We start from the raw sequence: 23,348 nt of genomic DNA, 5'->3' as shown, positions 1-23,348 counted from the left end.
ACTTTGAAAGAGATCTTAGCAGTTTCTTACAAAACTAAACCTATTTTATGAAACCAACAACCGCCACGATCTTGGTATTGGTCCACGTGAGATGAAAAATTACAGGATGGTTGTGTGAGCCAGTCTTTTGTCACTGTAACAAAAATCTGAGTTAAACAACTTAGAAGGAAGAAAGGTTCATTTGACATGCTATTCCAGGAGATCCAGTGAGAAAGAGTGATGGGGACAGGAGAAAAAGAGGAAGGGTTAGATTTCCAATATACCTTTCAAGGGTGCCCCACCAATGTATATCCCACCTACCTCCTGTACACTGGGGGAGGTAGTGTCTCAGAGCTAAATGCAGCAGTGTTACTCCCGACTACCCACCCTCACAGGAACCAAAATGTGGTTCAGCAGATGAATGGATAAACCCCAGTCTCACATCAAGAGAACTGAGTATTACTGACATCAAAACAGCAATGAGCAGGGTTGGGACTGCAGCTCAGCTGGCAGAGTGCTTGCTTCTGTGATAGTAGCACTGTATAAACTGGGTGTGCTGGTGCCTGCTTGTAATCCTACCACTTGGGAGAAGTGGGGATGCTGCAGGAGGATGATCATGAGTTTACGGCCAGCCTAGGCGAAAGAGGAAGAAACGGTTTCAAAAAAAACCAAAATTGCATAAATTTTATTTCAATACACTGGTGGTGGTGGCGCACACCTTTAATCCCAGCACCCGGGAGGCAGAGGCAGGAGTATCTCTGTGGGTTCGAGGCAAGCCCACTCTACAAGAACCAGTTCCAGGACAGACTCCAAAGCTACAGAGAAACCCTATCTCAAAAAAAAACAAAAACAAAAACAAAAAAACAAACAAACAAAAAAGAATACAAGCAGGTTGAAGAAGAAAATCAGAACAAATAGAAGGCCACTATCCCCTCCCCTAACAGTAACCACCAAGCATTCTAACATACAACCTAAGACATACACAATACATGTGTACATATATTTACAAAGCATCTGCATACATAGATGAAAATATATACACACATGTATTTGATTCGCATATACAAATGATATACAAATGTTTGAAAATAAGTAAACATTCAGGCGGTATAGTGGCACATGTCCTAAATCCCAGCACACAGGAAGCAGAGGCAGGGGATCTCAGAGTTAGAGGCCACCCTGGTCTACAGAGTGAGTTCCAGGACAGCCAGAGCTACAGAGACAAACCCTGTCTTGAAAAAAAACTACACACATACCAAAAGAAAACAGGTAAAATATTTTCTTCCTTTCATATTCTCTCTCTCTCTCTCTTTCTCACACACACACACACACACACACACACACACACAAACACACGATCTTGTTATGTAGCCCAGACTGACCTCAAACGCTTTTTTCCCTTTCTTTTTAAGATTTTATTTACATATTTAATTTTTATTATTTATTCATGCATGTGTGCGTGCGTGCACGCATAAGCCCTGGAGCTCACCTGTCCCAGGTTACTAGACAGAGGTGGGTATTTTTCTAGCTCCCACTGCCCTGGGTTTTGTCACTAGAGCACGTCACTAGGGAGCCAGGATATGGCCCCAGGTGGCTTTGTCATTGATAACCTGCTTTAAGAGCTTTCTTCCAACAGACAGGAGAGACAGCACAAGGAACAGGCTTTGAACTGGAGTCAGAGGTTCTTGGATTTTTTAATGTCTCAGAACTTCCTTCCCTCTACTGAACCCAGTTTTCAGGTCAAGGCTGTTGGCTGTGAGGGAAGAGGGAAGCCCCACATGACTAATCCCTACCATCACGCACTCAGAGTCAGCAGAGCCGGCCTTGCACACCATGTAAACAACCCAAATCCAAGGAATGACTCATAAGATGGAGGCACTGATGATCAATGATTGACAGGGAGAGTTTATATAAGCAGAATAGGGCTGTAAACCTTCAACTATCAGCTTCATCAAAGCACTGCTTCAAGGTCAATCTTAATTCATCTGGACCAGGGATTCTTAACCTGTGGGTCACAACCCTTTTGGATCAATTTGTAACAATGAAAATACATCCTGCATATCAAATATTAATATTACAATTCATAATAGCAGCAAAATTACAGTTATGACGTAGCAAAGAAAATGATTTTATGGTTGAGGTCACCAAACATGAGGAATCTGTATTAAAGGGCCATAGCATAAGGAAGGCTGAAAACCGCTGGGCTAGACCCTATCCACTCCGTTTGTTTCTTTAAGAAAACTCCAGACATTGTAAACTATTTCCTGTCTAATTTTTAAGTACTATCAACTTTAAATGTATGATATATATCTCTCTCTCCACTCACTCACTATAAAACTACATGTTAACCCTGGGTTCCTATGCCAAACACAGAACTTGGATGCTGGATCATCTTATGGAAAGTGGGAGCACGTGACACTTGAAGGCACCTGTCTGGGAAGGAGAACAGGGACCCAGATCAAGCAGCCCAAGGTAAAACTTAAAAAACAGATACACAGGGCTGAAGGATGACTCAAGTAGTGAAGAACACTGGGACAGAATTCAGATTCCAGCATCACAACTATCTATAACTCCAGTGGGTAGATCCAACACCTGCCTTACCCAAACACATACCCTTAGGGACTCTGGGCACTTGAACATACATGTGTATACACACACACACACACACACACACACACACACACACACGGTGGGGGAGTCATACATATTCTCCCACACCAAAATGGAGTTGTGTTTCTGAGTACAGTGTACAGGTCTTTGCTTTTGTGCCACCACCTCCCATGATCAGTTACACCCCGGGTCTGAAATGGTGTCTACCAGGACTCTCTAGGGAGCATGGTCAAAGGTGTTTGGTGGGAAGCATCACCTCAGCTCCCTAACACCCCTTTATTCAAAAAGTCTAGATTGTTTGCCTGGGGGGCTTCACCCCAGCTCCTGGCATAAGCTCCCTCCCCTGGGAGTTGCCTCAGTCCAAACTCCACTTCTGAGAAAGCCTGCCAAATGGTGACCCCTCCCCAGGGAAGGTCAAGACCACTCCCACAGGCTATTTAAACTGCCCCCCAGAGAATGAACAGGTGGCCTCCGGGTTTCACGTGGTCTCCCCTTCTCTCTCTCTCTTCCCCTGTCCATGTTTTCCCAGGGCCACCCGGGAGCACTCCATTAAACATGGGCATCTTTTAATTTGGTCTGATTCGGTCTGACTGGGATTATTTGTGTCGGCGGAGAAGCTTGTCTTAAGAGAAAATCCCTAACCAAAGGGACTAGCTGGTCATCATGGACCGATGACAATATTTGAGCCCCCCAAGGTCACTCTAGCCCGGGGAAAGCCCCTTGAGCTTGAGATGCTTCTGCACGCTAAACCCTGCAGTGCCCAGTCACTGCCTCTGTGCCATGCAATCCTTCTAACAACTTAGGAGGGACGGGACCATGGGAATCTCTGCTTGACCCCACATTCAGCAGGAGCTAAACTGAGCAGACTGAGATCAGCTCCCTTAGTACTGGTGTGACCACAGAAGAGAGGCTATGACAGACAGGCAAGGATCAAAGGATCAAAACTCTTAAGCTCACCAAACTTCTATATGCACCTATTTATCAGCTGACCCTTACAGTGGTGGGAGGACTGATCAGCCTTCAGGGTCACAGGGCCTTAGGACACCACTGCTCAGTCAAAGGAGTACAGAAAACAGCATTCCAAAGCCTGAGACAAGACCATCATCATCCTCCAAAATGTCCCAGATACAGTACCCAGCCCCAATGTCTCAGAACTGCCTGTGGCAAGAGCTGGTCCAATGTGACGGAGATTACCAGCCGGATGAATGCAGCACTCTGATGGCTTATCTGGGTGAGATCAATCCAACTGCAGGCACTTGAAATTAGACACTCTTTCCCTTCTACGACAGAGTAAAAACAGGAAGACAACACCAAGCAGACAACTGTTCCACCTGTAGAGGAATGGGCCACAAAGAACATGGACAGCCACCAGGGCCAGAGACAACAAGCAAACAGATCATCCCCAGTTAAGGCACAACCCTGTGTACACCTTGAGTGTCCCTCCATGACAGCTATAATACTAGACTAAGCCTCCCGTTCACTCCTGCTTCACCCAGAAAGCCCCATTCCTCTCTGTCCAAACAGCCAAAAAGCCCAGTTCCGCATTCTTGGCAGCCATGGCAGCTCCTCGCCTGAGGCTGCCAGCAGCCCAAGATCCCACCTAAAGTAGTCAGCTTTTGATCATACTTGGCCACAAACCCAGCTTGTGGCAGACACATCATCACCACCTTGCCTACAGGCTATATAACCTCCCCATTTTAGTTCAGGCATATGACTTCTCCAACCCTATCTCTGGGACTGGAGGGCTCACCCAGGAGTGGCTTTGCTCAAATAAACCTGTTCTTTTATTTTATTTTTTTCAGTTCTGTCTGATCTGGCTTACTGCATCGGTGGAGAAACCTATTATCATGTTATAGAAAACCTATTAGCTCCTAAAAAGAAAAGAAAACCCAAAAATCTAAACAGAGAACTACCATAGGAGGCAGCAAACAAAAGCAAGACCCTGCACAGTTATTTAGGACGCACTCTCATCTAGCAGCGTTATCCACAAGTCTAGGTGCAAAGGTGGGGACCACTCAAGTGTCACAGATGAGCAGGTAAAGAAAATGTGCCACTCACTCTGAAAGGACATCCTGGCGCATGCTACAACACGGATAAACTTAAACCCAGCACGTTAAGTGAAGTAAGTCAGCCACAGAAAGATAAATATTGCCTGGTTCCACTCAAAAGACAGAAGGATATTGCTGTCCACAGGTGCTGGGGCAAGAGGGAAATGGGATGCTCCGTTAAATGGGGAGTTATCTTGGGCGATGAGAAATTTGGGTAGTGGTTTCACACAAAGTGAATATTCCATGCTACTGAACTACACAGCTAATCTTAGTAAAAAAACAGTCAATTTCATGTCGGGTATAGTACCACAAAGGCACGCTGAAGTCTGTGGTGATCTGCAAGAACAGGAATAGCATAATCTATCCAGTAGCCACCTCTCCCTTCCCCTAGACCCCTTCCTGTCTGAGGTCTACGACCAGCCCATACAGCCTGACTAGCGTCTTTGACAGGAGAAGCATCAACCCCCTAAGACCACAACAAATCATTACAACAAAACCACCAGGTGCTTACTGTTCCCTCCTGTCTGGAAGAAGGAGCCCAGATAAGGCTTGCTCACTTGTATTATAGGTCAACCCAGTCACCATAGCCACAGTGAGTCACCATAATAAGAGCTGGGGTAGGTTCTCTGGGGCCAGGCAACACACCCAGTCAGCAAAGCAAACTTTGGGGGAGGGGAATGCTAAGGACCTGATTTATGCATGTAGGTAACAGAGCATGCAGTCCAGCTGGTAAGCCATTATGGCCCTAAGAGGTGACTCAGTTTACTCCTACCCACCACACCTCTTCTTTCCAGTTACGGATGGAGAAACTGACAACCAAGGAGGGGGAAGTGGCATGCCACCATGACACAGCAAGGGACCTAGCCCAGAACCTCTTGCTTCCATGACAAGTGCTATGATGCAAAGGGTGTGGCATCAGCACAGGTTCAGGGCTCCCTGAGGGACCCTCTTCATCTGGATGCTTCCTTTTACCAAAGGCTCTGAAGGGGTAAGAGTTCTAGCTGGGCTCCATGCCTGAGGCAAGGGTAGATGAGGTGGAGAAGACAGACCAGCACTACAAAAGATGATTTCACACAAGGGCAAAGAGGTGGTCTAACAGAGCCCAAGGACCGAGCACTGCTTATGTAAGTAGACAACAAAAGATCACAGGACATCTGAAGAAGATCTCCAATAAGAGCAGGAGAGACCAAAACAAGAGCCGGCTCAGAGGGGAGCGAGCCATGGAGAAGTAAAGGGAGAAAGTACAATTAGTATGCTCAGAGACACAGAGAGGCATCTACCCATAACACAAAACCAAAAGAAAACTCTGTACACACGGAACAGTAAGAAAGCAATAAGGTGTGTTCAGAAACTGAAAACAAAAGAGATTAAAGTCTCAAAATTCAATAGATCAGTAGCAAATACATGTGTGTATAAAGGGAATGAAAAACAAACAAACCACAACATTTAACAGAAAGGTTAGAAAAGCAAGTCTGGAGAAATTCAGAGATAAAGAGCAACAAAAAGCTGGCTGTACTGAGCCATGCTTGTAATCCCAGCTCTCAGCAGCAGAGGCAGGGGGTTCTGGAGGCCAAGGGCCTAGGTACATAGTGACTCTGAGGTGCCATCTTATCCTGAAAATAAGCAAGCAAGCAAACAACAGGAGCCAGGGAGAGGTTTTAGCCAATAAAGTGCTTTCTGCAAAAGCATTAAGACCAGGACTTAATGCCCAGAGCTAACAATAACTGGCTAGGCACAGTGGCATATGCTTAGAATTCTAATGTTGGGGAGGCAGAGGCAAGTGGCTCCCTGGGGATCACTAGTCAGCCAGCCAGCCAGCCAGCCAGCCAGCCAGCCAGCCAGTTGAGCCTAGATAGGGAACACCAGATTTCACCGAGAGATCTGAGCAACACCTGAGGCTGACTTCTGGTCTCCACATACATGTGCATGTACTCACATACACACATGAAAAACATTAACAACCACAAACAAGTATAAAAAGATGTGAGAATATCAGGATCTAAACCGTGTTTCTCAATTTGTGGGCCATGACCCCCTAGGTTCAACAACTTTTTTACGGGGTCACATATTAGACATCCTGCATGTCAGATATTTACATTACGACTCATAACAACAGCAAAAGTAGAGTTACGGAATAGCAACTGTTAGGATTCAGGCACTATGCTGGCCTGGCCTGTCATCCGGCAGGATGCACCCAGGCAGAACCAGGGGCCTAGTCTGTCCACAGGTACAGAAGGTCTGTCATCCGGCAGGATGCACCCAGGCAGAACCAGGGGCCTAGTCTGTCCACAGGTACAGAAGGTCTGTCATCCGGCAGGATGCACCCAGGCAGAACCAGGGGCCTAGTCTGTCCACAGGTACAGAAGGTCCCTTTCAGAGACAAGACCTGTCTATTCCCTATTCCTGCTCTCTTCCTTTCTGCCATTTCTTTGAGGAGGCAGCGTTCTGTCCTTCTGTCTTCTTTCTCTTCTCCTTTCTGTCTCTCTCTTGTTCTCTTGTTCCTCCCCCATTCCCTTTATCGCAACTCCACACTTAAGCTCACCCACCAAGGCCCCAACTTGCATCGTATTCATAAAAGCAACAAAAATAATTTTGTGGTTGGGGGTCATCACAACAAAGGAACTATATTAAAGAGTCGCAACATTGGAAACGTTGAAAAACAGTGATCTAAAATGATCTCAAGGGGGAGGGCAGGAAAAGCTGAGGCAAGAAAATTATCAGTTATAGCACAAGAACTCTGTGAGGGTTGGGGATGGCTCAGTGGGTAAGGATGCTGGCTGTACAAGCATGGGCACACAAGTTCAAATCCCCAACCTCCATGTAGAAAGCTGGCCATGGTACGTATATGCCTGTAAGCCCAGTGCTGGGAGGCAGGGTGGAGACAAGGGGATCCCTGGAACCCAGTGGCCACCAGTCTAGCTCCAAGTTCAGTCAGGGATGGAATAGAACACTCTAGAGTTCTCTTCTGGCTTCTGTGTGCGCACACACAGGCAAACACGTTTATACACCACACACACACACGCACCCCGGCACACACACAAATAAAAATAACATGTATGATGATGATGATCTAAGAACACTGACTAGCACCCGAAGAGCTACTTTAAGTCGAAAGGACCACCTAGTGGCAATCCAATGTCTAAAAAAAAAACATCAGCAAAGCTTATCAACCTGACATAAGAACTCAGAGGTAGAGAAAAAATACCACAAACTTTCAGAAAAAGAAAGGAGCCAAGGTTCTTCAGGGGAAAATGGAATAATACTGAGCTCCTCAACCACTACTTGGAACTATAATAAGGCAATAGCTTGGTGTGGGGTGTCCTATATATGTGTTGCTTTTATTGGTTAATGAATAAAGCTGCTTTGGTCTTTGGCAGGGCAGAATATGGCCAGGCTGGAAGAGATACAGAGAGAATAGGTGGAGTCAAAGAGACGCCATGTAGCTGCCAAAGACGACAGATGTCAGAACCTAACCGGTAGGCCGCAGCCTTGTGATGATACATAGATTAATAGAAATGGGTTTATTTAAGCTAGGAATACACCTAAGCTATTAACCAAACAGTGTTGTAATTAATATAGTTTCTGTGTGACTATTCAGGTCTGGGCAGCCGGAAAACAAACAAGCAGCTTCTGATTACAAAGTGGTGCCCAACGTGGGGCATGGATCCACATAAGACCTAAAAAAGCTTAAGAAAAAAGGGGGAGCAGCCTCTGATTACAGTAGCCCCTCTTCAACCTCCCAATGGATAATAAACTGCTTTCAGCTTTCTGTTCCTACAGCTAGCTAACTTGCCCACTACCAACAGGATGCTGGTTGTTTCCAAAGGACTCAAAAATGAAAACACCCACCTCCCACTTACTTTTACTAGGAATTTCTAAATTCTGACAAAATGAGAAAGTAAATAAAGAAATAAAAAAAAAAACAGTGCAAGGGGAATATAACACAGAAAACTTAAAAAAGAAGACCCAAGATGATAGCTGAGTGACAGATGTGGGGTCAACTTGTCCTGCTCAGAACAACTGGTGTGCAAAAACTCAAGCCCAAGGGGAGGGGTGACTCACTGCAGGAACAGGAAGCTTGGTAGCCCTGCATGTGTAACCACACAAGTTGCTAGGACAGCAGTGAGCAATACATTCTATAGTCATAATAATGCATAATAATGCAATTAACACTGATATACGTATTGATTCCTTATCTATCCAAGCAGCGCATCAGCAAGATAAATTAACGAACAGAACTATAAGCCCATCATTTAAATAAAGACATTTGTTAGGAAAAAGTTACCTACACAGAAGTAGACAAAGGGGAGGGTGTGTCCGGAGACAGCGGGTTTCATTTTAAGCCCTTCAGATCAAGATAGCTGACTTTTCTCATTCTGTAAACCGCATGTTTTAGAATGCGGCAGTAAGTGCTACATATGAAGGGGACCCTGACACCTAACTCAAAAATGGACTATTCCAGCACAATTACAGTATCGTGTTCAACAATTCTCTGAAAAACAAAAACTTTTTAGCTAAAAGCTGAAACACCATTTGTTCTCAGTGTTGTGCCCTTGCACCTGTCCCTGGCTTTTTGTTTTGTTTCTTTGTTTCTCACCATCTGTAGGCACAGGTAGAAGTCTGGTGGCACACAAGACTTACAGGATTTTAAGGGCCCTCTTAAGGAAAGGATACCACACACCTTCCTTTATGCCAATGCTATCATGCGGTATGGCTTCTACAGCCCTCCCACAGAGCCCAGTAGAGATGGAAGGGAGGATGGGAGGGATTGGTGATAATCTGATTCTGGCCCCTGCACTGGAAGAGGGCCCATTAGACTCCCCACGACAGGGGGCTGAACACACAGGTAATCCTGCCTTCTCCCGTGGGTGGCGGGGAGAGCCTGAGAGGATGGGAGGTAGTCCTGGGGCTACACAAGGACACGAGGAGACCCACTTCTCTCTAGTGGATGTAAGCAGATCCAGACTCTCTGGGGTTCCTGGAACTCACCTATCCAGTCAACTGGTGCTTCATGAAGGTTTTGTAGCCCCACCTTCAGGAAGGTTCTATAGCTCAGAGTTGCTTCCTTGGGGAAACAGAAGGGATGCAAAGAGGATCTGTGACTTAAATATTTTTAGAAATGGAACAAGAAGGCTGGGCCCTCTGCTAATCCATGTCTAACCTCTCAGAGGCTCTCTCTCCTCTGAAAGGCACCTCCATACTTGCTTGCAGCAGCGAGGGACAGAGGCTGAAATCAAGGCCTACAGGCTGCAGGGGCCCTGATCCAATACGACTGTCACATACTCATTGTCCATTATCCGCTCAGGAGCTTTAGTGCCTTCACACCCAGAAGACAGCGTGTTCGACTTTTCTGTAGTACGGCAGCCAGCCACGCTGTCAGATATGGAAAGGAAGTTCCTGGAGAACATACAGATCAATCGGGTGTAAGATTCTCTGTCAGGCTGTACTAGGAGTTACACTGGGCCACTAATAAACAGCAAAAAGGCAGGCAGTCCAAAGAACCCCCAAGGTACATATGTGATACAAGAAGTCAGGAAACATGTCTCTCACTCAACCAAGCTTAGCAATTTCCATCTTAGACAACTGCTCAGTTGTTCCTATGGTTGGCCATCCTGCTGTCTCCTAGGCTTGCCTGGGGCCACAGGAGGTCCTCACCTCTTTCAGGAAGCTATCTTGACCTTCCCACTCACAATGATGGCTCTTTCTGGAACTCGGTCTAACATGTTCTAGTCACTCCCTTTCTTCTAGTTCCTAGGATGAACATGTGCATTTCCTCACTAAACAGCTCACTAACCTCAGCAATCTCATGGGTGTGTACCATACTGCCACCCCCATTTAACACACCAGGGAACAGGGCTCTGAGGTCAAGGGCCAGTGCTAGATCACTTCTCCTGGCCTCCCGGGGAGATGATGGCTCCTGTAGGCTGTTGGCCTCCTTGCTGCTTCCCACCACTGCCCAGTAGAGTTGGCACTGGGATCCTTCAACATAGCTGCATCCCGCCAGGACCACAAGTACCTGACTCATCTCTCCTCACTCTGGCTGGCACCCGTCCTGACAGTCTGTCAGTAGGCAGGACTCTGGAAATCTGAGGGGCAACCAGTACCCTTCTAGAAGAATCCCTTCTCTGTTCCATCCCAAACAGGATGTGAGAAGATATAGGAACACCCTAGCTCTTCCACGACTATAGAGTCCCACACCCTGGGATCATAGGGCACTAACCTCACCTATGTGGGTCATGGGTGCCATTAAGTGACTGATACAAGCCAGAGAGCCTGCGGCAGCATTCACCAACCCTGACTGCATTTTCTCAGGCACTACACAAAAAGCCCACAGAAGGTGGAGGCAGGCATTCAGCTCCCCACCCACACAGAAGGAATTAAAAATAGCAGAGCTGACATCAATCATTCTCTGGGCTGTGTAGCAGACGCTGCCATCCAAGACTGTCTCCTGGGCTTCATTCTGGGCAAAGCTGGCAGGACAGTAGTCATAGCAAATGACTCGAGCCTCGCCACGGGGTTGAGCCTGAGCAAGCAAATCTGAAAGAACCTTCTTAGAAACAAAAAGCCAGTCCTTGGTGGCATTTGGATTGCTCCAGGATTCTGAACCACTGGCATTATTTCAGTCAATGGCTTAAAGGCCCAGGGAGTACGAGAGACCTGCCTGAGTTCTCAGGGCTGGCTGGGGACAACAGGACAAGGCCTACAACTGTATCTCTTGCCGTCTTGTCCAAAGCATTTCATCCCAAGATGCCAGTTGTACACCCCAGGCTCTCGATCCCACTCTCCCAGACTGGAGGTCAAGTTGGGAGACATGAAGGTTAACCCGAGAAAAGCAAAGTGAGAAAGTGATGGTGATCTCCTAACAACTGGCACATTAACCGAGTCTGACACAAGGTACCATTTGTTCCAGTGATCTAAGTGGCGACAGAGAAACTGGGGCGGGCTGCCACAAACCTCATCTCTCATGAATGCGAGGAGCCCCAGCAAATATCAGCCTTAGTTCAGCCAGGGCTTACGGGGCTGTTACCACGACAAGAGTATAGATCCCAGCGTGTTAACAGGCCTGACCTCTGTGAGGAGGCTGAAGACTCTCAAGCATCAACAAGGAAGCAAAGGCCTGCCAGCATGTTCCCCAACCCAAGGGACAGAACTGCCCTGCTGTATGGCTTCTGGCTGCTATGATATACAGCGAAGTTCCCATTCCCTAACCTGTGCAGTGCCAGCTCAGTCAATGCCAGGCACTAAGGAGAGAAGTGGGTGGTGTTCCCGAACCTTCTGACTGTCATCTGTCAACCATCTGCCCTGTCTTGCTTTAGGAACAAAAGACTCACTATAACCTGGCACACAGAAACCCCAAGAACCATGTTCCCAGTCACTCCACCAGCTCAGCAGTACCTGTCAGAGAGTATTAGAGTAGGCTGACCTGGTCAATGCAGGTAAAGAAAGCACAGAGACGTCAGTACCCAAGCATGACCCTGGGGCTAGACACACCAGCACATCCTGGGCACCTGCCAGAATTACAACACTCAAATATATATGCATACACAGAGATACAGTACATGCCCCGGTCAGACCTGGAATCTAGAACTGTGTTTTATAAGTCTTACACACGCACAAGCTTGAAAACCACAGCCCAGCAGGGCGGTGGTGGCGCACGCCTTTAATCCCAGCACTCGGGAGGCAGAGGCAGGCGGATCTCTGTGAGTTCGAGACCAGCCTGGTCTACAAGAGCTAGTTCCAGGACAGGCTCCAAAACCACAGAGAAACCCTGTCCCAAAAAAAAAAAAAAAAAAAAAAAAAAAAAAAAAAAGAAAACCACAGCCCTAGAAGATGCTTGAAGCAACATAATGTTGGGAGGCTGGTACCTGGACCACCACTTAGGAAAGTTTCTGATGTCAGAAGAGAGGGAGAGAGGTAAGCCCTCTGTGATAAACAAGTAAGTCGCAATCCTAACAGCAGGGATGGAGAAGGGGAAATCAACCAAAGTAGCAAGAAACAAGAAGAAAAGAAAACAACCTCCAAGTGTAATAAAGCAACAAAGATAACACAGAATAAAATGGCAGACAGCCACAACAGCAAGAATGTGAATTCCTTACAGAGAAATCCTGTCTCGAAAAACCAAAAAGAAAAAAAAAAAAAGAATGTGAATTCATCTATCAAAGATAGAAGCCTCCAAGCTGCCATGGCGTCCTGCCACCCCCTTCTCCCCAAGACCAGACATGTGCTGATTATAAGAAAAACAAATTCTTAAACATAAATGATTTGAAATTCAGAGCAAGACAAAGTCAGAAAAACTAAGCACATTAGTAATATTACTATTAAAAATATGCTGATGGTTGATACGTTTCAACAGATAAAGTACCTTGCTATGCAAACATGAGGGCCTAAGTTCAAATCCTTGGAACGCACATAAGATGCCAGGTGTGGTGGCACATGCACCTGGAAGTGGAGATAACGGGCTTGCTGAGTGCTCAGTCTAACCAAATTGGCAAGTTCCAGAGGCAGCGTGAGACCCTATCTCAAAACATAAGGTACAGAGGACAATACCTGACACCAACATTTAAATCCCCATGTGTGCACAGCACAGATGCACAAAGCATATGTCACACACATCAAACATACCTGCACACAAGCATGCACACATGCTCAAGGTATCTTAAGGACTTTTTCATAATCCTAGACCACAAACCAAGGACTTTTCCAGCTGTCTTTGTAGTTGTATGTCTTGTCTGAAAACACTGGCCTTAGAATATTTCTAAGATCAGTTTAAGGGCAAGTAAACCAGGACACTCTAGTCCAGTCCACTGAGACAGAAAAAAGCAGAGTGACTACAGCACAGAATCTTCTCCTGCCATTTGGCCCTCTATACCTTTGTGTATTACTACATTGTCATTTCCCTTGGAGGACACGGAAAGTTCAATCTTGTTGCCTCACGTGAGGAAGGAAATGTGGTCAGTCAAGTTGAACCGGCCATACATCCCTGGACACATAGGAAGAGGGCCCAACTGCAAGGGGTCCAAGGGGGGTAGGGCAAGAGGTCCTGCCCCTGTGATGGTATGGTAGGTTCTGCTATGGTTCTGCACAGTTTGTCCGCTAAAGGCCCACCTGGTGGAAGCCTGACCCTCTGTGGAATGGCACAGAGTGACAAAACCTTTAAGAGGTGAGCTGGGTGGGATGTGGAAACCGGCTATTGTAGCACCAGCGGCCTCATCCTTCTTACTTTTCCTTCCTACTCTGTCATTCTATGATGCAGCACACACTGCCAGAACACTGGGCTTCATTTGTCATTGGTTTATCAATTCTCTGTATTTGTTATCCACCTTCAGATGTTCTACTGTAGCATCAGAACACGGACTAAGACTTCCAGGTCCCTTCCCTAAAGTTTACAGGTGAGTCTCGTTTTATCCACGCTTCCTAAAGGCCTGGCTGTGTTGAGGACAGGGTCTGCTGGGCCACTGGCAGGAGAGGGCACTCGTAGTATCGGCAGATTGAGAATCAAGACACAGCTACCAACTAGACAGAAAGCACAAGAGTATAGCTAGAAGTCTGCCAGAGACATTGCCTCTAAATGCCTGAGTCTAGCTGTTTTGTAAAGTGTGTTTTATTGTCGGGTGGTGGTGGTGGCACACACCTTTAATGCCAGCACTCAGGAGGCAGAAGCAGGCGGATCTCTGTGAACTTCGAGACCAGCCTGGTCTACAGTGCAAGTTCCAGGACAGGCTCCAAAGTTACACAGAGAAACCCTGTCTCAGAAAGAAAAAAATGTGTTTTTATTAATTTTAGGGCGGTAAGGAAAGAGATTACCCTTACCTCTTGGTTATTTCTTCTCCTAAAATATAAATAATATAACCCCGAACATCAAAGACCACACAGTACGATCCATGAAGCAGGCCTGAAACACCTGTCAACTCCAAACATGATAAATTACAGTGAAAATTATTTTGGTCTGTTTTTTGTTTTGTTTTGTTTTGAAGATAAGGACTCACTATGTAATCTAGGCTAACCTTAAATATATGGTCCAGGTCGGTCTTGAACTCATCAACCTCCTGCCTCAATCTCTCAAATACTGGGATTACTGGCCCATGCCACCACAATCAGTTGTACAGTGAGAATTTCCAATATACCTCTTAGTGATAAGAAAAAGTCAAGCTGAATTTGTAGGTACACTTTAACATAAAGTAGCCAACCACAGAGGATTTAATGCAGTCTGAGATATTTGCTTGCTCACTAATCACAGCCCACTAAAACCAGGACCCAGTCACAGCCCACTAAACCCAGGACCCAAATATGAAGCAGTCAGTCTCTCCATGACACTACATTGTAAACGGAGAAGGAGCTTTTCTGTCCTGATCACCTGATCTCAAATAAACACACAAAAGTTTATATTAATCACAAAATACTTGACCTATAGCTCAGGCTTATTACTAACCAGCTCTTACAATTTAAACTAACCCATTTCTATTCATCTATATTTTGTCACATGGCATGTGGTTTTACCTGTCCCCTAGCATTTTGTTTCTCTGGCAGCTGGCTCACATCTGTCTCTCTCCCTGACTCCACCCTTCGTCCTCCCTTTATTTTCAGTTTGGCTTTCCCACCTACACTTATTCTGCCTTACTAAAGGCAAAATCAGGTTTATTATTAACCAATGAGAGCAACACATATTCATAGCATACTGAAGGATTATCCCACAGCACTACATGACCAACTTGGAAATTCAGGACAGTTTTTCTAAATAATTCCCAGATTATAGCCGATTTACAGAGACCAAAGGACACCAAAGGACAATGAAAGGTGGGCACTTTGTATGTGTGGTGGTTTAAATGAAAATGATACCCATAGGGAGTGGCATTATTAGGAGGTGTGGCCTTGATGGAGGAAGTGTGTCACTGGGGGTGAACTTTTAGATTTCAGATGTTCAAGTCAGGCCCAGTGTCTCTCTCTCTCTTCCCGCTGTCTGCTGTCCAGATGTAGAATTCTCAGCTACCCTTCTAAGCACCACATCTTCCCAAGCACTGTCACCATGATGATAACAAACTAAGCCTATGAACTGTAAGTCAGCCCCAATTAAATGTTTTCCTTTATAAGAGTTGGGAGGATAAAAAAGGAAAACCAAACAAGCAAACAACAATAACAAAAAGAGTTGTGGTTGCGGAGTCTTCACAGCAATAGAAGCCCTAATTAAGAAAGTACGGAAATCCATCTGCTAGCATTATACCCAAAGGGCAGTGTTGGGCATGATGGGCTTCTCAGTGACAAGAGAACAAAATAAACTAGAGAAGGAACGGATAAAAGTTGAAATGGCTCTTGAACAGAAAAAAATAATAAACATATAATTAAAATTCTATTGAAAGTAGCTAAAATCCCATTTCTTGATTGAGAGAACTTAAATATATTCTGGAGCATTCAAAGTAGACAGTTTCTTTGCCCCAACTCTACCTCAAGTCAATAAAAACAGGAAAAGAATTCATTGTGCACTAACGAGGAAAAGACTGAATAAATTATGGCAATTCTGTACTGAGAACATTCCACAGCTGCTGACCTACAGCAACAGTATCCCAGACACTGTCACAAGAACCAAGTCATACACAGAAGCTGCGGGATGAGGTACAGGGACTGAGGCCATCCACAGTCCACTCTCCTCAGGTGAAAAAGGACCAACACGGGTGAGCTGAGGAAACAGGACCCCGCGCTCTCCCGTTCTTTCACACAGTGGCTCTCAGGAGGCTCTGCACACATCTGCTCCAGCTGTTCCTTCCCCTCACTGGCCATTGCAGCAACGCCGCCGGTGACCCCTCAAGTCTACCGAAGCAAGACAACCCTGGTTCCTGTGACTAGCTCCTGGACTAGTTTTCCTTTACTCAGTTATTCCAGGGAGTTCTTGAACATCACCATGCCCTTGGCTTCAAATATAAATATAACCTAGACAAAATTGCCCAGGTTACATTGTCTCTAGCCTAGACACTTCCCCCAACTCCTAGACTGTCAAAACAACTGAAATGCAACATGAAAGAAATAGAAGATAATGACCTTCCCATGACCTTCCCAAACTGGGTTCTCATCTGGGATACCCAGGGGGCAAATCTAGTGTTGCAGTAGGTTTGGAGGCCCGTGAAGATGGCTATCAGGGCTCTGTGGAAGCCCATTAAAGGAAAGCATTCTTCCAGATAAAAGATGGATTCTACCTCTGGCCCTGGGCAAACAGATGACATTTTAATCTGCTCCAAAGATTAGATCACTAAATGCTATAGTGGGCCTGTCAATCACCTGGCCAAGAGACCATGCCTCAGGAATGCTAATTCACCCTAAGTCATGATTAGGAGGTGGGAAGAATTCCCTTAGTGGAGGGTACTTATCCCCTGTGCAGTCACCCACAGAGCTTCCATCAGGTAGCCCTGTGACCTTCCACCTTTTTGCATTACTCAGAAAAGCACAACTTTCCCCCCTTGTTTCCTCCCCTTTTCTCTCAGATACTGGCCAAAGCCTGGGCATGCTCTTCCAGATTCTCGAGCTTTCTCACCCTTTTTCTCTAAAGCTTCCCTCCCCTCCTGCCATGCGGCTGCTTGTCTGCCATGAGGCAATTTGCTGACCCGTTACTGAACCTGTTTTCTTAAAAGCATGACTTCTCTCTTCTTCATCTCCATCCCTTCCTCCTAGCAACTACTGAGATTCAGTTTTCCTGATCTGTTGTTTTTCTTTCCAACTCTAATAAGGATGTCCTTGAGCACCCTTCCAGGTCCCTTCCTAAATTCTTTTATTAACAAACTGGCTGGACAAGCAGTGGGGACTCAGTAGATTTCAACAGAAACATGCCTTGTCACCTAATTCCTAAAAATAACTGTGCCCTTTGTGGTGGACACAGCAAGCTCTTGTCCCTTAATGCTAGCCCTGCCCCCCCTGACACATCCCTTTCCCCCCAAAATGCTTCCCACACCAGGCTTCATGTGCCTGCTTGCCTGTGAAGAGTTTCCAGTTTCTTCTCTACGCCCACCCTGAATTCTCATCCCTCTGTCTTGCAAGCCAGCCTCCACCGGTGGGCTCAGGTCCCTGAGCCCCTCAGATGTCTTTCTTTGCTGCTAAGACAGTAGGACCTTGAAGAGCACAATCTCAAAACAACTACCACTAATGATCGAAGAGCCAGCCTTGACTGCGGCACACTTCACTTTCAGCTTCCTGGTTCCTCGGCGACATGGCGACAAGCCCACAATATCAACAAGATCATCACAGCTCTCACTGATCTCCAAACTCTTCCACAAACATCTTGTCATATGACTCTCTGTTGGAGGCAACCATTCGCCAACCAGAACACTGGGAACATGTGGCTACATGGTTCATTCCCGGTTAGCCGGCAGATAAGACCTGCCCTCTAATCCTCCAGTTCTTTTCTATTACCTTACACGCGTGGGTGCCATGACTGCATCTACGTATGTTTACACTAACATGGCATGTTTACACTAACATGGCTGGTGCCCACCAAAGTGGGAAGAGGACATCAGATTCCCTAGATGTCAGAGATGGCTGGAAGCGGCCATGTGGGTGCTGGAAATCAAACCTGGGACCTGGTTTGAATAGAGAACTGTCCCCATAGGCTCACATCTGAATAGCTGGCTTCCAGTGGGTGGTTGTTTAGAAGGATTGGGCGTGGCCCTGCTGGAGGCAGGCTCTGAGGGTTCAACATCATTCTGAGTTAGTTCTCTCCGCCTCCTACTTGTAGGTCAGAAGAGCAGTCAGTGCTCTTAACTGCTGAGCCATCTCTCCAGCCCCCTAATACCTACTCTTAACCACTGAACCAACTCTCCAGCTCCTGTCTCCTGATTGTTCAGCTGTCCTCACCCTATCCTTTCTCACATCAGTGTAGGCAGGATCATCAGAAGCTGACCACTCCACTGTACCAGTCTTCTCCCCATGACCCTGGGACCTTTATTTCATGAGTAACATCAACATGCCTGATGTGGGCTAATTGGTTTTAGAGGTTAACGGAAGGTTTCACTCCAAAGCTCAACAACTCTTCTTACAAAGGCCAACTCCCGCCAGGGAAACCTAGATCTCCCGGATCTTCAGAGCTGTCCTATCTGAGCACTACCCAAATTCCCGGTGGTCTGGAGGGACAGTGGGTTCGTGAAGAAAGAACCATGGAAACTGGAATATGTTCCCTGGACTGTGTCTTCAAAGCTCAGCCACACCCAGACTCTCCCGTGCTCATGGGACCAAATGCCAGGAACTGCTTTGGACTCAAGAGGGAGAAAAACAGCTAGGAAGGGAAAAAGAGAAAGCCTCAGGCCTTCTGGGAACAAGCATGCAATCCCACTCAGCCTGGGTTTCTCTTCTGTCTTCGGGGAGAGTTCCCTCTCCCTGTCATCCCAAACTACTTTCCTGGGTCACAAGACCCAAGCAATCACTGATCGATCAAAACCTTTGAAGCAACTGAACTGAGATGGCCCTTCCTCTTTTCCCTGTCATGGCTACAAAAAGGGCTCAAACAGCTGACTTGCTTGTTTTTGTTTTAAACAAATGTTTCAATTCTATCCGTTTGTGTGCCTGTGTGTGCACAGGCATAGGTAAGACACAACTTAGAGGAGTCAGTTCCCTCTTTCTACTGTGAGAAAACACAAGATCAAACTCAAATTGAAAGGCTCAGTGGCAGGTGCCTTAGCCACAGTCTCATGTAGCCCAGGAGGATGCTCAGTGGTAATTACATTTCCTAATTTTGTGTGCATGTGTGCATTGGGGTAGGGGAGTGCACACCAGCTTTCCACTTATGGAATCATCTCCCTAGCCCCAAATTCATTCTGTATCTGAAACTGGCTCTGAACTCCTGATCTTCCTGCCTCGATCTCCTGAGTTCTGGGATCACAGGTGTGGAACTCCACACCCGGGTCTTCCAGCCTCTCTCCATCCCCAAGTCTGGATGCATTTCTCCTTCACTTCCCCCATTCTCTGCCCATCCTACAGCTCCAATACTCAGGCCACAAAGACATGACTTTCTTGCCTGCCTCTCACCCAGCTGAAATTTCCTGAACGTTTCAAAGGGAAGGCTCATCATCCCAGCACTTTGAAAGACCAAGAGATAATCCAGAAATAGTCTCTGTGCTCCAAAGACTGAGAACAGCACAGGGACAAGACACCTGGTCACAAATCCCTTGAATCCAATGACAGAGTGAAGGAAAGAACGCATGTCTTGTCCTTCCTACTGGGAAGCAGAAGCCATTGGAATGGCACGTGAATAAGAAATGGGCAAAAGAGAGGAAAGATGGCAAAGCAGTGTGGGCCAAGACAGGGCAGTTCAAGCTGGCTGCACTTCTACTCTTGCTGTCACTGGCTGCATTTGATCACTAACATGCCAGACCTTGCCTAGTGTGTGATATGCCTAACCTGAGCACCATCCAACTGGGATGCACCAGTTGCGACCTGTTCTAATGGTCAGTACCTGAGCACCATCCAACTGGGATGCACCAGTTGCGACCTGTTCTAATGGTCAGTACCTGAGCACTGTAGAACTGTTAAAAAAAAAAAGTTAACGTACTGGGCATGGTGGCACAAGCCTTTAATCCCAGCACTCAAGAGGCAGAGGCAGGTGGACCTCTGAGTTCCAGGTCAACCTGGCTACAGAGCAAGTTCAGGACATTCAGAACTACACAGAGAGAACCTATCCTTAAAAAAAAAAAAAAGTAAGAAACAAACAAAACAAAAATCAAACAAACCTCAAGGGGCTAGAATGACGGCTCCACAGTTAAGAGCAATTGTTGTATCCAAGTGGCAGTTCAGAACTGTCTGAACTCCAGTTCAAGGATATCCAAGGCCCTCTTCTGACCTCCAAGGGTACCAAGGCACTAGACATCCACATGGTTCAGACATACATGCAGGGAAAAAAAATACACATAAAACAAAATAAAATATTTGCTAAAAAAAAAATGTAAGCCGGACAGAGGTGCTACATGCCTTTAATCCCGGCACGTGGGAAACAGAGACAGGTGGATCTCTGTGAGTTCAAGGTCAGCCTGGTCTACAGAGCGAGTTCCAGGACAGGCTTCAAAGCTCCACAGAGAAACCCTGTCTCAAAAGACCAAAACAAATAATAAATAAACAATAGTAATATAAATAAAAATTTTAAAACATTAACTTGCTGAGCAAGGTAGCACACGCACTTAAGCTCAGCACTCAAGAGGCAGAGGCAAGATCTGAGTTTGAAACCAGCCAAGGCTACATCGGGAGACCTTATTTCAAAAAGCAAAAAAAATCAACAACAAAAAATTAACTGGCTGAATCCTCACAATAAGTCAATGACATATGAATTATAATTATCCTTATTTTATGGATGAGGAAATCAAGGTGCAGAGATTAATGACCGATGGGGAGGGATGGAAGAATCCAAAGTGGGCACCCCTGTGTTAGAGCCACAGACTGCCCTCTGCTCACCTGGCCTGGTTAGAGAATACTAAGCACAGGCAAGCACAGAAGGAACGGCCCTGTTGTTAATCCTCCTGGAATTCTCAACAACTGAAGCAAGGAAATAACACACAATGGGAGCAAGCTAAGGGTGAGCAAGCCCTGCCATACGAGGCTCCAGGCCTGTCCAACCTTTTGACAATGACACACTGTCATCTTGTAAGTTTACACCTGAGAAAAGCTCAATCCAGTTTTTTAAAAAAAAACTGATTTGGGTTAGGGCTTTTTTTTCCTAACTTTCTTCCCTCACTAATGTAGCCCCAGGGCATGCCTGCTCGAAAGTCCCTACTGAGCCAGAGGGCAGGGCAAGGCAGCAGGGAGCAGTTAGTGGAGGCCTATGAAGGAAGTAGACGATTTAGGCTGACAATCCCGAGGTTCGGTCCGAGAAACACAACCTCCACAGACGCCCACTGACTATCGGGCAGGGATTGAAATCCCCAGAAAGAATGTGCCTAGCTTGAATTTAGCTATCCCTCCCCCACATCTGTTTGCTACCTAGTTACGCCTGAGCCCACGGGAAGTGGAGAACCAACCCCAAGAGTTCCTCGGGACTCTGGAACGGGGGCGCAAGCGGGGGCGCAGGGATTCTAGCTGGATAAACGATAAGGGAGGCAGGCAACACAACACTTAGCACGATCCCTCATTCTCCAGACCGCTTGAAAACCTGCCTTATATAAACCCCGGGTGGCAGGTCCAGGAACCCGCGCTCTGCAGTTCCGGAGCAAAGTTCCCAAAGACAGCCTTCTCGGCCGGCTAGGCTCGGCTAAAGCTTCTCCCGGAAGAGCACCGAACTGAGGAGACCGCAACCACCCTCAAGCCCGCTGAGGTCCCCAGGCTCACCTGCCCTGACTCTGCCCAACTCCGGGCCCTGGCCTCGGGCGACCCTCGCACTCCGCACGGAGCGCGAACACTCAGCACGCGCAGGCACCCAGCAGGGACCCTCACTCACCTGTCCCCGGGGACCTGGGCGCTGAGTTCTACTTGGAGGTCCTTCCCACAGTCGCTTTTCCTTTTCCGGATACCGACCCGCGACCGACTACGTACCACTGGAGGAGCCCGCGGGGCGGAAAACTCCACGGGCGCGGTCGCCTTAAGCGCGCCGGGGCGGAGCCACGTGGGAGAGGAGGGGCCTCTCTGGAGGGGCGGGGTACGCGGGACCACGCCCACAGGTGAGGTTTGCGGTCGGCGCTCCTGCGGGGCTCTCTGTGCAGAGGCTCTCTAGATCCCTAGAGAATGGGACATTCATCTGGCTGTATGCTTTTAGACATCTGACAGTGAAGAAAACTTTAAAAGGTCACACCACGTGTACTGTAGGAGAAACTTCATAATGGAAAAACATTACCAACTGCCTCAGCCGGGAGATCAGGGCCAACATCAACAGTGATTTTCTGTCGTATGGTGTCTTCCTCTCAATGACACATGATTCAGTGTAATCGTGCAAAAACGTCAGACAAGCTCTACTTGAGGAATTCACGACTGTCCAAAACTGTCAAGGTCATCAAAAACAAGGGAAGCCTGAGAAGCTGTTCCATCAAGATAGGAAAACTAAACAGTGTGACGTCTTGAATGGGATCCTGGAGGGGGGGGGTTATTTTAGGTTAAAAAAAAAGACATTTGAACATTTTAATAACAATACATCAATATTGGTTCATTCATTATAGCAAAAATACTAGTATGTTAACGACAGGAGAAAACCCTATTTATGGTAACTCCATGTCTTATCTTCCTAATCTTCTCTATAAATCTAAAAGCATTCTAGAAGTAGTGTTTGGGGTTATTTTTGTTTTTTGTTTGTTTGTTATTAGAGAAAGGTCGTATAGTAAAAACATGATTGTGTAACATATTTAAATGATAAAAATTGAGAGTCCTCTTTTTTATTTATCCCCATCTCACATTTAGGCACCTCTTTCCAAGTGTCTGTCCAACACTGTCTATGTGTGCATTGCTTAGTATGCTTAAGTAAACGGGTTGTTTATAAAACCGGCTTGCAATATTTTTTTCCTCTCTGTATCTTGTGGAGTCTTCAATGGGCGCCCCTGGATGAGTCAGGTTCTTCCTAAGGACTACACAGTATTCTCTCCACCTGGTGTGTGCTTCTTTCAGTGCCGACTTTTGACTTGCAAATACATCATTAGTCATTTGTATTTCTGGAGCCCAATGAACAGTAGGAGCAGGAAGGAGCGAGCCCTAGTAGTAGGCAGGTGCTTGGCTGCAAAGAGGGGCGGGACCTCCTGGCTCCTGCCACACAGACCAGTCAGTCAGCTC

The 23,348-nt window shown here is 46.6% G+C and overlaps 1 protein-coding gene across 1 annotated transcript in view; it reads right to left on the bottom strand.

The window, feature by feature from the left end:
- Nucleotides 1-22,179, bottom strand: part of Anxa11 (annexin A11) — a 43,223-nt gene extending 21,044 nt beyond the window's left edge. Inside the window, exon 1 of the mRNA XM_005348706.3 lies at nucleotides 22,033-22,179. The gene's annotated coding sequence lies outside the window, so the exon portion shown is untranslated. The remainder of the gene's footprint in view (nucleotides 1-22,032) is intronic.
- Nucleotides 22,180-23,348: the final 1,169 nt, after the last annotated feature.

Source organism: Microtus ochrogaster, chromosome 6, assembly GCF_000317375.1.
Source record: "Microtus ochrogaster isolate Prairie Vole_2 chromosome 6, MicOch1.0, whole genome shotgun sequence".
Lineage (NCBI taxonomy): Eukaryota > Metazoa > Chordata > Mammalia > Rodentia > Cricetidae > Microtus > Microtus ochrogaster.
This window is presented reverse-complemented; position numbering and strand designations above follow the sequence as displayed.